The following is a 16,016-nucleotide window of genomic DNA, read 5'->3' on the forward strand; positions in this document are numbered from 1 at the left end:
GTTAAGAACATGACTGAGGGTATGATTTTGACAAGAAAAGTGAGGTCAACCAATACAAATGCCCCTAAGGGTTCTACAGATCGGCACAAGGCCCCAAACATGGCAACTAGCCCATAATATAACGATATTAATTAAGTCTCAGTCAAAAGTACAGTAGAGTCATCAAACGGGATGGACCGAGTCCAAACCCCCAGTAGTAACAGACCCCACGCTCATCATACAACGTGTGTCTCATCTCAACATAGCACCACGTTGTGCAGATCCGGGGTTTCAAACCCTCAGAACATCATTTATAACCATTACTCACCTCAAGCAGGCCGAAATCCTAGCTCGCTACTCCCTTGCCTCGCAAATCAACCTCCTCGAGCGTCGAATCTGGTCAAAACCACAAGTAATACGTTACAATATGCTAAGGGAATACAACCCAATCGAAAAGACTCGAAAAATATCGAAAATCACGAAGTTGGCAAAACCCGAGCCCCGGGCCCACTTCTCGAAAAATCAGAAAATTTGCATCACCGGATTCCTTATCTCGCCACGAGTCTATACATATCAAATTTACCAAAATCCGAGCTCAAATGCTCCCTCAAACCCCACATTTCTATCTCAAAAGTCAAGCCTTAATCCTTCTCTTTTTAATCAAATTTCCATGAATTTAGATGTTGAATCTACAATTAAATGATGTTTTTAGGTCATAAGACTCACCTCCAATCAATCCCAATCGAAACCCTCTTTAATCCTCGTCCAAAAGCTCTCAAGGATGTTCAAAAATGGAGGAAAAGGGTTTGGGTTCGCGGATGAAATGTTTTTAACATTCTGCCCGGATCACTGTAGCTAACTCTATGCGATCGCATTCAAGCCCCTGCGATCGCATAGACCAAAATCTGCAGCTCCAGAATTAACCCTATGCGATCACATCATATACTCTGTGATCGCATAGCACAATGACCTTAGCCTATGCGATTGCACACCTGCTCCTGCGATCGCATTGAACAAATTTCCACGAAAATCCCGGATTAACTTTACACTGTGCGATCGCATGCCTCCCTATGCGATCGCATTGAAAAACCAAACAACCCCTCAAAAATGCTTCTATGCGATCGCAATCGCACTCCTGCGATCGCATAGAACAAATGTCTGCAACACTTCAGCTGAAAAATCTGCAACTTCCAAAGGTTAGAATTGGTCCGTTTGACCATCCGAAATCACCCCGAGGCCCCCGGGACCTCAACCAAAAGTGTCAACCCATCCTAAAACATCATTCAAACTTGTTCCAATCACCAAAACACCACAAACAACACCAAAACCATCAAATTACATCGGATTCAAGCCTAAGTTTCTTAAAAACTTCCGAAATACGCATTTGATCAAAAACCCGACCAAAACACTTCCGAATGATCTGAATTTTTGCACACACATCCAAAATCATCTAACGAAGCTACTGCAACTCTAGGAATTCCATTCCAACCCCCGTATGAAAATCTCACCTACCAATCGGATTTTGCCAAAATACTAACTTCGCCAATTCAAGCCTAATTCCACTCCGGACCTCCAAAATCAATTCTAATCACACTCCTAAGCCACATGTCAACCTCGAAGCTAACCAAATCACCGGAAATCACATCCGAGCCCTCTAACTCAATAGTCGACATCCGGTTGACTTTTCCCAAAACAAGCCTCTCTTAAAGAGACTAAGTGTTTCATTTCCTATCAAAACCAATCCGATCTAACTCTAACACACCGAATACCGATAACAAAACATGAAGAAGCATAAAATGGGGGAAACGGGGCAGTAACTCACGTGACGACGGGCTGGGTCATCACATCCTCCCCAACTAAAATAAACGCTCGTCCTCGAGCGGGTCAAGAAACATACCTGGAGCCTCAAACATGTGAGGATATATGCTCCGCATCTCCCGCTCGGTCTCCCAAGTAGCCTCCTCCACGGGCCGACCTCTCCACTGCACCTTCACCGAAACGATATCCTTTGATCTCAATCTCCGAACCTGTTGACCCAAAATAGCCACTGGCTCCACATCGTAGGTCAAATCATCATCCAACTGGACCATGCTGAAGTCTAAAACATGAGACGGGTCCCTAACATACTTCCGGAGCATAGAAACATGGAATACCGGATGCACACTCGACAGGCTGGGTGGCAAAGCAAGCTCATAAGCCACCTCCCCAATCCTCCGAAGCACCTCAAAAGGCCCAATGTACCGAGGACTCAACTTGACTTTCTTCCCAAACCTCATAACACCCTTCATGGGCGAAACCTTCAGCAAGACCTTCTCACCAATCATGTAGGATACATCTCGAACCTTCCGGTCCGCATAACTCTTCTGACGTGACTGAGCCGTATGAAGTCTTTCCTGAATCACCTTCACTTTCTCTAAGGCATCCTGAACCAAGTCTGTTCCCAACATCCTACCCTCGCCAGGCTCTAACCAACCAATCGGAGATCTACACCGTCTCCCATACAAGGCCTCATATGGTGCCATCTGAATGCTGGACTGATAGCTGTAGTTGTAGGCAGCAGAAACTCATCCCAAGAACCTCCGAAATTAATAACACAGGCGCGCAACATGTCCTCCAGTATCTGAATGGTGCGCTCGGATTGTCCGTCCGTCTGAGGATGAAACGTTGTGCTCAACTCTACCTGAGTACCCAACTCTCTCTGAACGGCTCTCCAAAACTGCGAAGTAAACTGAGTACCCCTATCTGAGATAACAGACACTGGAACCCCATGCAATCGGACAATCTCCCGAATAATGATCCCTGCCAGCCGCTCCGAAGAATAGGTAGTACATACTGGAATGAAGTGCGCGGACTTGGTCAGCCTGTCCACAATGACCCAAATCGAATCAAACTTCTTCAAAGTCCGAGGAAGACCACTCACAAAATCCATAGTAACTCTCTCCCACTTCCACTCCGAAATAATCATCCGCCGAAGTACGCCATCCGGTCTCTGATGCTCGTACTTTACCTGCTGACAGTTGAGATACCGAGCCACATACCCTACTATTTCTTTTTTCATCCTTCTCCACCAGTAGTGCTGCCTCAAATACTGATACATCTTCGCGGCACCTGGATGGATGGAATACCGCGAGCTGTGGGCCTCCTCCAATATCAACTCCCGAAGCCCATCCACATTAGGCACGCAAATCCGGCCCTGCATCCTCAACACGCCATCACCATCAATGGTCACATCCCTAGCATCATCATGTTGAACCTTGTCCTTAAGGACAAGCAAATATGGATCATCATACTGCCGCTCTCTGATGCAGTCATACAAGGAAGACCGAGAAACCACACAAGCCAACACCCGACTAGGCTCTGAAATGTCTAATCTCACCATCCGATTGGCCAAAGCCTGAACATCAACTGCAAAGGGCCTCTTCCTAACTGGAATGTACGCCAAACTCCCCATGCTAACCGCCTTCCGGCTCAACGCATCGGCCACCACATTGGACTTCCCGGGGTGATACAAAATGGTAATATCATAATCCTTGAGCAACTCAAGCCACCTCCGTTGCCTCAAATTAAGATCCTTTTGCTTGAACAAATGTTGAAGACTGCGATGATCGGTGAATACCTCACAAGATATTCCATATAAATAGTGCCTCCAAATCTTCAAAGCATGAACTATGGCAGCCAACTCTAAGTCATGAACAGGGTAGTTCTTCTCGTGGGGCTTTAATTGACGAGAAGCATATGCAATCACTCTACCCTCCTACATCAACACACAGCCAATCCCAACCCTCGAAGCGTCATAATAGACGGTATAAGAACCTGAAGCTGATGGTAACACCAATACCGGAGTTGTGGTCAAAGCTATCTTGAGCTTCTGAAATCTCTTCTCGCACTCGTCCGACCATACGAACGGAGCACCCTTCTGCGTCAACTTGGTCAAGGGCGATGCAATGGATGAAAATCCCTGAACAAACCGGCGATAATAGCCTGCTAACCCAAGAAAGCTACGAATCTCTGTGGCTGAGGACGGTCTAGGCCAACTCTGAACCGCCTCTATCTTCTTTGGATCAACCTGAATACCCTCGTTGGACACCACGTGCCCTAAGAAAGCCACTGACCCAAGCCAAAACTCACACTTGGAGAATTTTGCATAAAGTTTCTCCTCCCTCAATCTCAGTAATACCACTCGCAATTGTTGTGCGTGCTCCTCCTGGCTACGCGAGTACACCAATATATTATCAATAAAAACGATCACGAACGAATCCAGATATGGCTGAAATACATTGTTCATCAAATGCATGAATGCGGCTGGGGCATTAGTCAGCCCAAAGGACATAACAAGAAACTCATAGTGCCCATATCTAGTTCTGAAAGCAGTCTTCATAATATCTGAATCCCTGATCTTCAACTGGTGATAGCCTGAACGAAGATCAATCTTGGAGAATACCCTTGCCCCTTGAAGCTGGTCAAATAAATCATCGATGCGGGGCAGGGGATACTTGTTCTTCACTGTTACTTTGTTCAATTGCCTGTAGTCAATGCACATTCTCATTGTGCCATCCTTTTTTTTCACAAATAGAACCGGTGCACCCCACGGGGACACACTAGGCCGAATGAATCCCTTATCCAGGAGTTCCTGAAGTTGATCTTTTAGTTCTTTCAACTCTATCGGTGCCATATGATATGGAGGAATGGAAATGGGCTGAGTGCCCAGCACTAGGTCAATACCAAAATCAATGTCCCTGTCCGGTGGCATGCCCGACAGGTCTGCAGGAAACACATCGGGAAACTCCCTTACAACTGGAACCGAATCAATGCTAGGAGTCTCAGCTCCAACATCCCTCACAAGAGCCAAATATGATAGACAACCTTTCCCCACCATACGCTGGGCCTTTAGAAAAGAAATCACCCTGCTAGGCACATAGTCAGTCACGCCACGCCACTCGATCCTCGGAACACCCGGTATAGCCAAAGTGGTTGTCTTAGCATGACAGTCAAGAATAGCATGACACGAAGATAGCCAATCCATGCCCAGAATAACATCAAAGTCCACCATGCTCAAAAGCAATAAATCAACTCGGGTCTCCAGACCCCCAATAGTCACCAAACACGACCGATATACGTGGTCTACAACAATGGTATCACCCACCGGGGTAGATACATGAACAGGTAAGGCAAGACATCCTCGGGTCGTACCCAAATGATGAGCAAAATATGAAGACACATAGGAATAGGTGGAACCGGGATCAAATAATACAGAGGCATCTCTATGGCCGACTGAAACAATACCTGTAATGACAGCATCTGAAGCAATAGCACATGGACTGCCAGGAAGTGCATAGAAACGGGCCTTACCGCCCCCTGATCGACCTCCCCCTCTAGGGCGACCCCTAGCTGCCTGACCTCTACCGCTAGCTGGCTGGGCGGGTGGTGAAGTAACTAGATCAGAAGTCGAGGGCTGACCCCTCTGCTGAGATGAGCTAGCAGCACGACGAGGACACTCCCTTCACGTATGCCTGAACTCTCCACACTCATAGCAACTCCCGGGTGCTGGAAACTGGGACTGAAGGGAACCCCTCTGCCAGAGTGGCTAGCTGATGCACTCGACCTGGAAGAACCCTGAGTAGATGGAGCACGAGACGAACTCTGTGCTAGAAGAGCGCTGAGAGATGGCTGACTCTGCTGAGAACCCTGATAACCACGACTAGAAGATCCACCTCGGTACTCAGGTCGAGCTGATTGAGCGGGCCTGAAAGAATGACCCTGACCCTGCTGGAACTGGCCCCTCGAAGGAGCGCCACTGAAACTGCCAGAACCTCGAGGCCTCTTGGCCTTCCTCTCCTCTCTCTCCTGACGGCGATCCGTCTCAATATCACGAGCAATATCAACTGCATCCTCGAAGGAAATACCCAGAACTCTCTCTCGAGTCATCAGGATATGAATGTGATAATTAATACCATCCATGAACCTCTTAATCCTCTCCCGATCAGTCGGAACTATCCATGAGGCATAACGAGTCAACTCAGAAAATCTCGCCTCATACTGAGACACAGTCATATCTCCCTAGCGAAGCCACTCAAACTGTCTACGCAGCTCATCCCTCTGAGACTACGGTATCCATCTCCAAGAAGAGAGTGGAGAACTCCTGCCAAGTCAAAGGTGTTGCACCTGTCGGCCTACGCTGCTCATACGCCTCCCACCAAGTGAATGACGCTCTAGTAAACTAAAATGTAGTAAAAGCCACACCGCTGGACTCAAGAATCCTTGCTGTCCGAAGCATACGCTGACACTTGTCGAGAAAACCCTGGGCATCCTTGCCCTGAGCACCACTGAAAGAAGGAGGCTGAAGTCTACTGAACCTCTCGAGACGACGCTGCTCATCATCCGGCATAGCTGGTACTACGAACTCCTGAACTGGCACCACTGGCTGAGCTGGAGGTGCCTCTGGAGTCTGTAATCCCTGCATTACCTCCTCAGGTGTGCGAGCAGCAGGGGTCTGATTGCCTTCCCCGGCCTGCGAAGTAGCTGCTGTGGTGGTGGCTGAAACTGCCCGAGCCAGACCTGTGCAAACTGACAAGATCTGTGCCAAGGCCTCCTGAAGACCTGGAACCACGATAGGCACAGCTGGTTCCTGAACTGGTGCTGCTGGAACCTGATCTGGAGCCGGGGCAGCTGGTGGGTCAACAGGTGCTGCCCTCGCTGCTCTGCCTCTGCCACGTCCACGATCGCGTCCACGGCCTCTGGTGGCCTCAGTGGGTGGCACTGGTGGTCGTCCACCTCGTCCGGTAGCGCGAGTCCTCGCCATCTATGAGAGAATCGAATAACAAAAGTTTAGTATTCGGATCAACAAGTTCGCACAATAGGAGTTTCAAGAATGTGGAATTTTCCTAACAGGTTCTGCAGCCTCCCGAGGATAAGTACAGACGTCTCCGTACCGATCCGCAAGACTCTACTACTGGCTCAAGATTCGCGAGACCTAGTAACCTAGGCTCTGATACCAACTTGTCACGACCCCAATCCCCGGTGTTGATGGCGCCCAACACGATGCTAGGCAAGCCCGACCAATTCGTCACTCACAATTCCTTAAGTAGAATTCATTACCAATTGATAGGATCAAATGCCAAATTAACATGATTATAACTCCGTAGCAATAGATAAACAGTACGGAAAAATCCATAAAATATCACTATAAATCCCACTGATATGGTGTCACGAGCTGAGAGCCTCTATTACTAGTCTGTGTAGCAACCTATACATAGAGTTGTCTAGAATGCGGAAAATAAAGAGGATAAGCGGAGAAATCGGGTCCTGCGAACGCCATGCAGCTACCCCGATGACTCCGAAATAAGCTGAACAGCAGCAGAAAGCCCAAACTATGCCTCCGGGATACCTGTATCTGCACACATGGAGCAGGGATTAAAGTGAGTACTCCAACTCAGTGAGTAATAGCAATAAATAATGACTGACGGAAAGAAAACTCGTAAAACGCTACGCAGTTCTATATTAAAACAGTGAGAATATCAAAAACAACAACTGAATGAAGAAGCCAGTTAAAAGTCCCTTAAGCCAATATTCATTTCATTTACTCCTCACGATAACCGAATTCATATTTGTACTGTTGCGCGCGTGCAGCCCGATCCATATAGTATACTGCTGCGGCGTGTAGCCCGATATATATATATATGCTGCGGCGTGCAGCCCGATCCAAGAATAGTCGACTGCGCTCACTGGGGTGTGCAGACTCCGGAGGGGCTCCTTTAGCCCAAGCGTTATACTACTGCGGCGTGCAGTCCGATCCATATAATATACTACTGCGGCATGCAGTCCGATCCATATAATGTACTACTGCGGCGTGCAGTCCGATTCATATAATATACTACTGCGGCGTGCAGTCCGATCCATATAATATACTACTGCGGCGTGTAGTCCGATCCATATAATATACTACTGTGACGTGCAGCCCGATGCATAACATATCAAATACCCTCACAATGGGTTCTCGACCCCTCTCAGTCAATATAGACTTGGCCTCTCGGGCACACTAAGATAAGACGGGGTTCTCAACCCACACGTTACTCTCATGAGGATTTAACAATTTCTAAAGTTGGTTCATATCATGTTTATCAATTAAGAACATGACTGAGGGTATGATTTTGACAAGAAAAGTAAGGTCAACCAATACAAATGCCCACTAAGGGTTCTACAAATCAGCACAAGGCCCCAAACATGGCAACTAGTCCATAATATAATGATATTAATTAAGTCTCAGTCAAAAGTACAATAGAGTCATCAAACGGGATGGACCGAGTCCAAACCCCCAGTAGTAACAGACCCCACGCTCATCATACAACGTGTGTCTCATCTCAACATAGCACCACGTTGTGCAAATTCGGGGTTTCAAACCCTCAGAACATCATTTATAACTATTACTCACTTCAAGCAGGCCGAAATCCTAGCTCGCTACTCTCTTGCCACGCAAATCAACCTCCTCGAGCGTGGAATCTGGTCAAAACCATAAGTAATATGTTACAATATGCTAAGGGAATACAACCCAATCGAAAAGACTCGAAAAATATTGAAAATCACGAAGTTGGCAAAACCCGAGCCCCGGGCCCACTTCTCGAAAAATCAAAAAATTTGCATCATCGTATTCCTTATCTCGCCACGATCTATACATATCAAATTTACCAAAATCCGAGCTCAAATGCTCCCTCAAACCCCACATTTCTATCTCAAAAGTCAAGCCCTAATCCTTCCCTTTTTAATCAAATTTCCATGAATTTAGATGTTGAATCTACAATTAAATGATGTTTTTAGGTCATAAGACTCACCTCCAATCAATCCCAGTCGAAACCCTCTTTAATCCTCATCTAAAAGCTCTCAAGGATGTTCAAAAATGGAGGAAATGGGTTTGGGTTCGCGGATGAAATATTTTTAACATTCTGCCCGGATCACTGTAGCTAACTCTATGTGATCGCATTCAAGCCCCTGCGATTGCATAGACCAAAATCTGCAGCTCCAGAATTAACCCTATGCGATCGCATCCTATACTCTGCGATCGCATCCTATACTCTGCGATCGCATCCTATACTCTGCGATCGCATCCTATACTCTGCGGTCGCATAGCACAATGACCTTAGCCTATGCGATCGCACACCTGCTCCTGCGATCGCATTGAATAAATTTCCACGAAAATCCCGGATTAACTTTACACTGTGCGATCGCATGCCTCCCTATGCGATCGCATTGAACAACCAAACATTCCCTCAAAAATGCTTCTATGCAATCGCAATCGCACTCCTGCGATCACATAGAACAAATGTCTGCAACACTTCAGCTGAAAAATCTGCAACTTCCAAAGGTTAGAATTGGTCCGTTTGACCATCCGAAATCACCCCGAGGCCCCCAGGACCTCAATCAAAAGTGTCAACCCCTCCTAAAACATCATTCAAACTTGTTCCAATCATCAAAACACCACAAACAACACCAAAACCATCAAATTACATCGGATTCAAGCCTAAGTTTCTTAAAAACTTCTGAAATACGCATTTGATCAAAAACCCGACCAAAACACTTTTGAATGATCTGAATTTTTGCACACACATCCAAAATCATCTAACGAAACTACTGCAACTCTCGGAATTCCATTCTGACCCCCGTATCAAAATCTCACTTACCAACCGGATTTCGCCAAAATACTAACTTCGCCAATTCAAGCCTAATTCCACTCCGGACCTCCAAAATCAATTTCGATTACACTTCTAAGCCACATGTCAACCCCCGAAGCTAACCAAATCACCAAAAATCACATCTGAGCCCTCTAACTCAATAGTCGACATCCGGTTGACTTTTCCCAAAACAAACCTCCCTTAAAGAGACTAAGTATCTCATTTCCTATCAAAACCAATCCGATTTAACTCTAACACACCGAATACTGATAACGAAACATGAAGAAGTATAAAATGGGAGAAACGGAGCAGTAACTCACGTGACTACGGGCCGGGTCGTCACATCCTCCCCAACTAAAACAAATGCTCGTCCTCGAGCGGGTCAAGAAACATACCTGGAGCCTCAAACAGGTGAGGATATCTGCTCTGCATCTCCCGCTCGGTCTCCCAAGTAGCCTCCTCCACGGGCCGACCTCTCCACTGCACCTTCACCGAAGCGATATCCTTTGATCTCAACCTCCGAACCTGAAGACCCAAAATAGCCACTGGCTCCACATCGTAGGTCAAATCATCATTCAACTGTACCATGCTAAAGTCTAAAACATGAGACGGGTCCCCAACATACTTCCGGAGCATAGAAACATGAGAATTGTTTTAACTTCTTTTAAGTTAATCCAAACTGACTCTTAATTTATGGGATGAAAGTTAATTTGAATCTTAAAGCAAGTTCGGTAAGTTTATGCAACTTGACTTCTAGCATGCTTGGCCAAGCTTCTCAAAACTTAGAAGCAAGTAGTTTTGGAGAAGCATAAAAATAGCTTCTCTCCAAAAACACTTTTAAAAAGAATATATTTAGAAGCATTTTTTAAAAGTTTGGCGAAACAATTATAGCTACTGGAGGTGGGCATAAAATTCAAAAAATTGAAAAACTGACCGGACTGAATTAATTTGGTATTTCGTTATCGGTTCTTTGGTACTAATCCGATATAAGTATTTCAAAATTTCAGTACTTCGGTATGGTTCTCGGTATTGGACTTTTAATGAGTCCGAAACCTAAATAATGATATTTTGGACTCAAAGTACCTTTATACAGTAAAAACAATTCCTTTCTAACTAAAACACAGTATTATACTACGTTTTAGTTTAACGAAAAGTTAGCCATTAAAGGAAAACATAGTATAATACTGCGTTTTAGGAAAATATAGTATTATATTGCATTTTCTATTAAATTATAAACCCGCCGTCTTCCCCACGACAAAAACCAAAAGGTTTCTTTAAAAAATACCCCACCCTTTCCAGCTGTCCCCCCCTCGATTTAAAAAAAATTCGATTGGGCCCCACCCATCACACAAAAAGTGAAGAGTGTAGGTCCCGCATACAACCCAAGCCTTCGATTGTTGTGGTTTCCTTGTTTCGGGCTCAAAATTTTAAATTTTTGACATTTCTAAAAACATAAATCGAGGTATTCCGATTTAGTTTATGTTGAAACTCGTATAATTATGCATATTTGTTTTCTTGAGTATATTTCCACGTTGATTTGTGTTTTGTTGTGCGATTAAATTTGTATGTTATTTTTACCCGGATTATATTATTATTGTTTAAAAAAAAAGTTAAAAGTTGGGAAAAAAAATTTATTGTTAAAAGTTTCGCCTTCAACTCCGCAACTTCTTGTTTGGATTGTCGCTCTCTTTTCCACTGCTTCAAACACAAACTATGAAGAGAATACAACTTGTCTTTGTAGTATTCCTGCTCACAGGGTTCATCAATCCAATCTCAAAATTGCAAATAGGTTCATCGGGTTGCCTATAAAACTTGTTCATACACGCCCAATAGCGGTGTCCGACTTCTTCCCAACAATCGTGCATCATGCATCTTTTGCCGCACTCGTACCTTGGGACATAAAGGGGTTGTTGAGACATTTGTTAAAGCGTAAAGAGAAACCTTGGTTTTATGGAAATATTTGTTATTGGTTATTGTTAAGCGCAGAAAATAACTAGAATGCGCCCGTTATTTATAGGCAAGATTTCACACAAAACGTAGTATTATACCGCGCTATACATATTAAATTTTTTTGAGACGAAATAGCTTTTACGCAGTCGGTTCTGCTTTTTTCAGACCGACAAGACAACACGCAAAACATAGTATTGTACCGCGCTATACATATTAAATTTTTCTAAGGTGAAACAGCTTTTGCGTAGTCGGTTCAGCTTTTTTCAGACTGACAAGGCAACCCACAAAACGTAATATTATACCGCACTATACATATTAAATTTTTCCTATTGGTTATTATCCTTTATTTTCTTGTACGTTGCTTTAGTTATTTTCTTCGATTCCTTTTTAAGACAGTGGCCATTTTAAGAAGTAAATTTTCAAGAAGGATAATAAAAGATGTCTTGATTTTATAGGTTTTTTTAATTTTAAGATAGGTCTTCTTATAAGTTGAATTTTAAGATACCAATAAGTTGAATGTTTGAACTACCATATCATAATCCCAATTCAAAAGGTCATGTTAAAAAATAAGATGTAACAAGATTGTGGAACATAATTTTATTTGATAGATATTGCAAGTTACACAAGTACATGCACTTATTACAAAAAAACAATACAAAAACAAAAGACTAGGTGTATCCTTAATAGTTGGGTACATTCGACGAACTTTCACCAGGAGCTGGATTACCACCGCCACCCACACCAGCTGAAGGACATTTACGATGGTCGTGTCCTGTTTGCGAGCATATGCCACATTTACGCGCATAAAAGGTATCACCAACATCCATTTGGTTCCGTATACGCGTTTTATTTTGCACTTGCAGTTTGCACAAATAGTCCTTGTTACGCACCATTTTAAAAGGTTCCGGCTGCCAATAATGCTTAGCACCCAATGTCTGCAACTACCCACTATATGTGTCTACGTATGCAACAACACTGTATTGCCTATCAATATAGTTGGTTGCCCCTAAACCAACTTGTTGAAAGCACTTCAAGGCATGTGCACACGACATGTGGTAGATTGTCCATTCCCACATGAACACAACCTGCTGGCTTCATTCACTGTCTGTAGATTATTCCCCCGGTGTCCGCGGATAGCGGTGCGAACTTCAAAAACACACCGGTCGTGATCGTACTGTAAAAATGAATGCCACTGTGCTCGCCTCCTGTACTTCTCAAATCTTTCTCATCGATATTGGCATAAATTGAACACCCCTGTCCATCAATACCGATGCAGCTCTATGCCTTTCAACAAACCTCTTCGCAATCTGTTTGAATGTCATCCGGACCATGGCAGTGACACGCAATCCACGTGCAAACTTCAACAAGACGTTGAATGACTCCGACACATTTGTAGTCAGGGCTCCCCATCATCTGCCACCATCAGCATGCAATGTCCACATGTGAAGCTCATGTCCCATCAGTCAAGTATAGGCTCGTGGATCTAACTGCCGGATCGCTTCCATGTGCCTTGTGATTTGCACTATTGGTGCTCAGTTGCAGCCATCCACATTAAATCATGTAAGGCCTTGTCATGATATTTCTTCTGGAAATTGGCCTTCAGGTGACTCACACAGTAACAGTGGTATGCATAGGGTTCCTGCCATTCAGGCAAATGCCGTACAGAACTTAAAATACCACCATGTCGGTTAGATATTAGACAAATACCTGAATGTTGTTTGACAACGTGCTGCTTCAAGTGGTTCAAAAAAAGCGTCCACGTCTCTTCGCTTTCGTTGGCACAAATGGCAAAAGCTAGTGAAAATATTTGTCTGTTGGCATCTACTGCAACTGCAATCAAAAGCTTAATATCATACTTTTCATAGACATGAGTACCGTCTATGAAAATTACAGGACGACAATGCACAAAACCATCAATTGCTGGTTTAAATGAATAGAACACATAGTTGAAAATATATTCGGGTCTGTCCGGACTCCGCTCACGCCTCCATTCAACAACAGTCCGGGTTAAAGTGTTGCAGTGCGGCAAAGTACCTGGGCAGAGCAGAAAATGACTTATCCCAATCACCATAAATAATATTGCGACCGAGATATGCCTTTCTTTTGGTTATAGTACACCCATACTCCTGGTGGACGGCTGTAATACACTCTTTAATCTTGAACCTAATGGACACTTCCTAGTATGGAATCAAGACAAGAGAAATCAAGTCTACATCCAGGTTGAAGTGATTCTCATTGAATGTGTCCATTTCACATCTGTGGGTGCTAATATATTTACCCACTTTCCACAACCCTGATTTCTTCTTGATGGCACACAACATCCAGTGACAACCCATAAAGTCTTTACGGCATAAAACCTTGTATACCTCCGTAGTTGATTCCCTTACAGTCATCTCACGACACTCTCTTACGCTGTAGATTTTCACAGCGCTGATTAGGCGAGCTTTATCGGGGAAATACATGCCCTTTGCCAGTACCGCTGGTCTAGACTCATCCCACGTTATTAACCAATTCATCAGCATCCCTTGTGAGGGCATCCACGTCCGGCATACTTGGCATATTATCAAGGTAAGGAATATTCCGCTCATGAAACAACACGTGGGACTCGTACACTCTTGGTCTAACTGGAGGTGGAGGAGCATGCTACCTCGTCAGCTCAGGTTCGACATTCACTTCCTTCTCATCATCACCCTCATCATGGAAGGGTGTATCATCTCCAGACTCATCGACATTGTTGTCATAATCACTACCATCTTCCTGACTCTGCATCTTCCAAATCACGAGTCAATATGTCGTATATGGGCAACTGTGTGAGGTCAGGAACATCAAGTTGCTCGTTTTCACTGCACAAAAAGAACAAAATGATAAGCTACTCAACTAGATAAATACTTTACATATAGCTATATCACTTTATTTACAAGTCGTACTGTGTTGACGTTCCATGATGGATATTTTTTTTGTTGGTGATGACTCCTGGATGGACCACCGTGGTCCAACACACCAGAACTACGCATATTCCAACTAGGAGCGGGGTCATAACTTGTAAAATTCATATCCGGACGGTACTCCCTATGAAAAATATGAGTTAATACAAATCCAATTCAAACATAAAATAAACATCGCTAAAGCGTAGAAAATTGAAGTTTACCAGTCGCTTTATGGATTATATAAAGTTAAAAAATTATTTTCTCGTTGCTCATTCGCCGGTGGTGACAAGTTTAAATCAAGGCAAGCCCTTTCATCAGGAATTTGTCCGGCAGAAACTGCTCCAGAATAACCACCCGATGACTGGGGGTTATCCCTACTATGCACACTCTCATTATTGGGAACGTCTTTAACCTTGACGTACATTTCCAACAATTTTATTACAATAAATTCCCTGTATTCATCCAGAATCCGCAAAAAATCTCTAAGAGTTTCATCATCTTCGATGTTAAACTCAGAATAATAAGCAAACCCCTGCGGAGTCATAGAATACGGAAATCTATCGGTTACTTTAAGGTTCACCGACCATTTCCTCACGCTCATTTTTTTTACATATCAACGATACCAATTTATCTTACTCCATTGCAAGCGGCAATTTAACATGACACTGTGGAGGTGAACTATACCTCACAGAGTATTCTCCATTACAACCTCACCCCCCAATATAATGAACCCTTATTTTTGGTTCTTTAGACATTATAAAAAAATGCTTAATAACAAGAAGAGAAGTATGAACGGAAGTTTGAAGGAAAGTTTTGAATGGATTTTCATAAAATCCTAACGCCTTTAAATAAGGCAATTCCTAGCTTGGGGTGCAGAATTTTTTATATATAAAACGAAATATAATACCACGTTTTATGTATTTGAATTATTGTTATGTCAGTTATCCGCAGAACACTTATTGGTGGGCCCAAAAAGGAAGTAAAACGCAGTATTATACTGCATTTTACATTAAAAACAAATTATTTATGTCAGTTATCCGCAGAACACTTATTGGTGGGCCCAAAATTGAAGTAAAATGCAGTATAATACAACGTTTTAGTAAAACATAGTATTATACTGCGTTTTACATAAAAAAAAACGAATTATTAATTAAAACGCAGTTTTATACTACGTTTTCCTTTAACAGCTAAATTTCCGTTAAACTAAAACGCGTGCGTTTTAGTTAGAAAGGTAACTTTTTTTTTTAGTTGTATAAAAGTATTTTGAGTCCAAAATACCATTATTTAGGTTCCGGACTAAACTTTTAATACTTTGGTAAACCGAAAAATCGAAATATTTCAGTAAGCCCAGCCCAAGTTCCCATTTTCCAACCCAAGTCCAACTTCCATCCCCTAAAGCCGGTAAACCCAATTCAAGTACCCAAGTCCAATCGGGGCATTTGCATTTATATCCGTTTTTTATGTCACGTTTTAACTTGTGCCCGCTTTGCAAAAAAAA

Source organism: Nicotiana sylvestris, chromosome 12 (assembly GCF_000393655.2).
Source record: "Nicotiana sylvestris chromosome 12, ASM39365v2, whole genome shotgun sequence".
NCBI classification, from domain to species: Eukaryota; Viridiplantae; Streptophyta; class Magnoliopsida; order Solanales; family Solanaceae; genus Nicotiana; species Nicotiana sylvestris.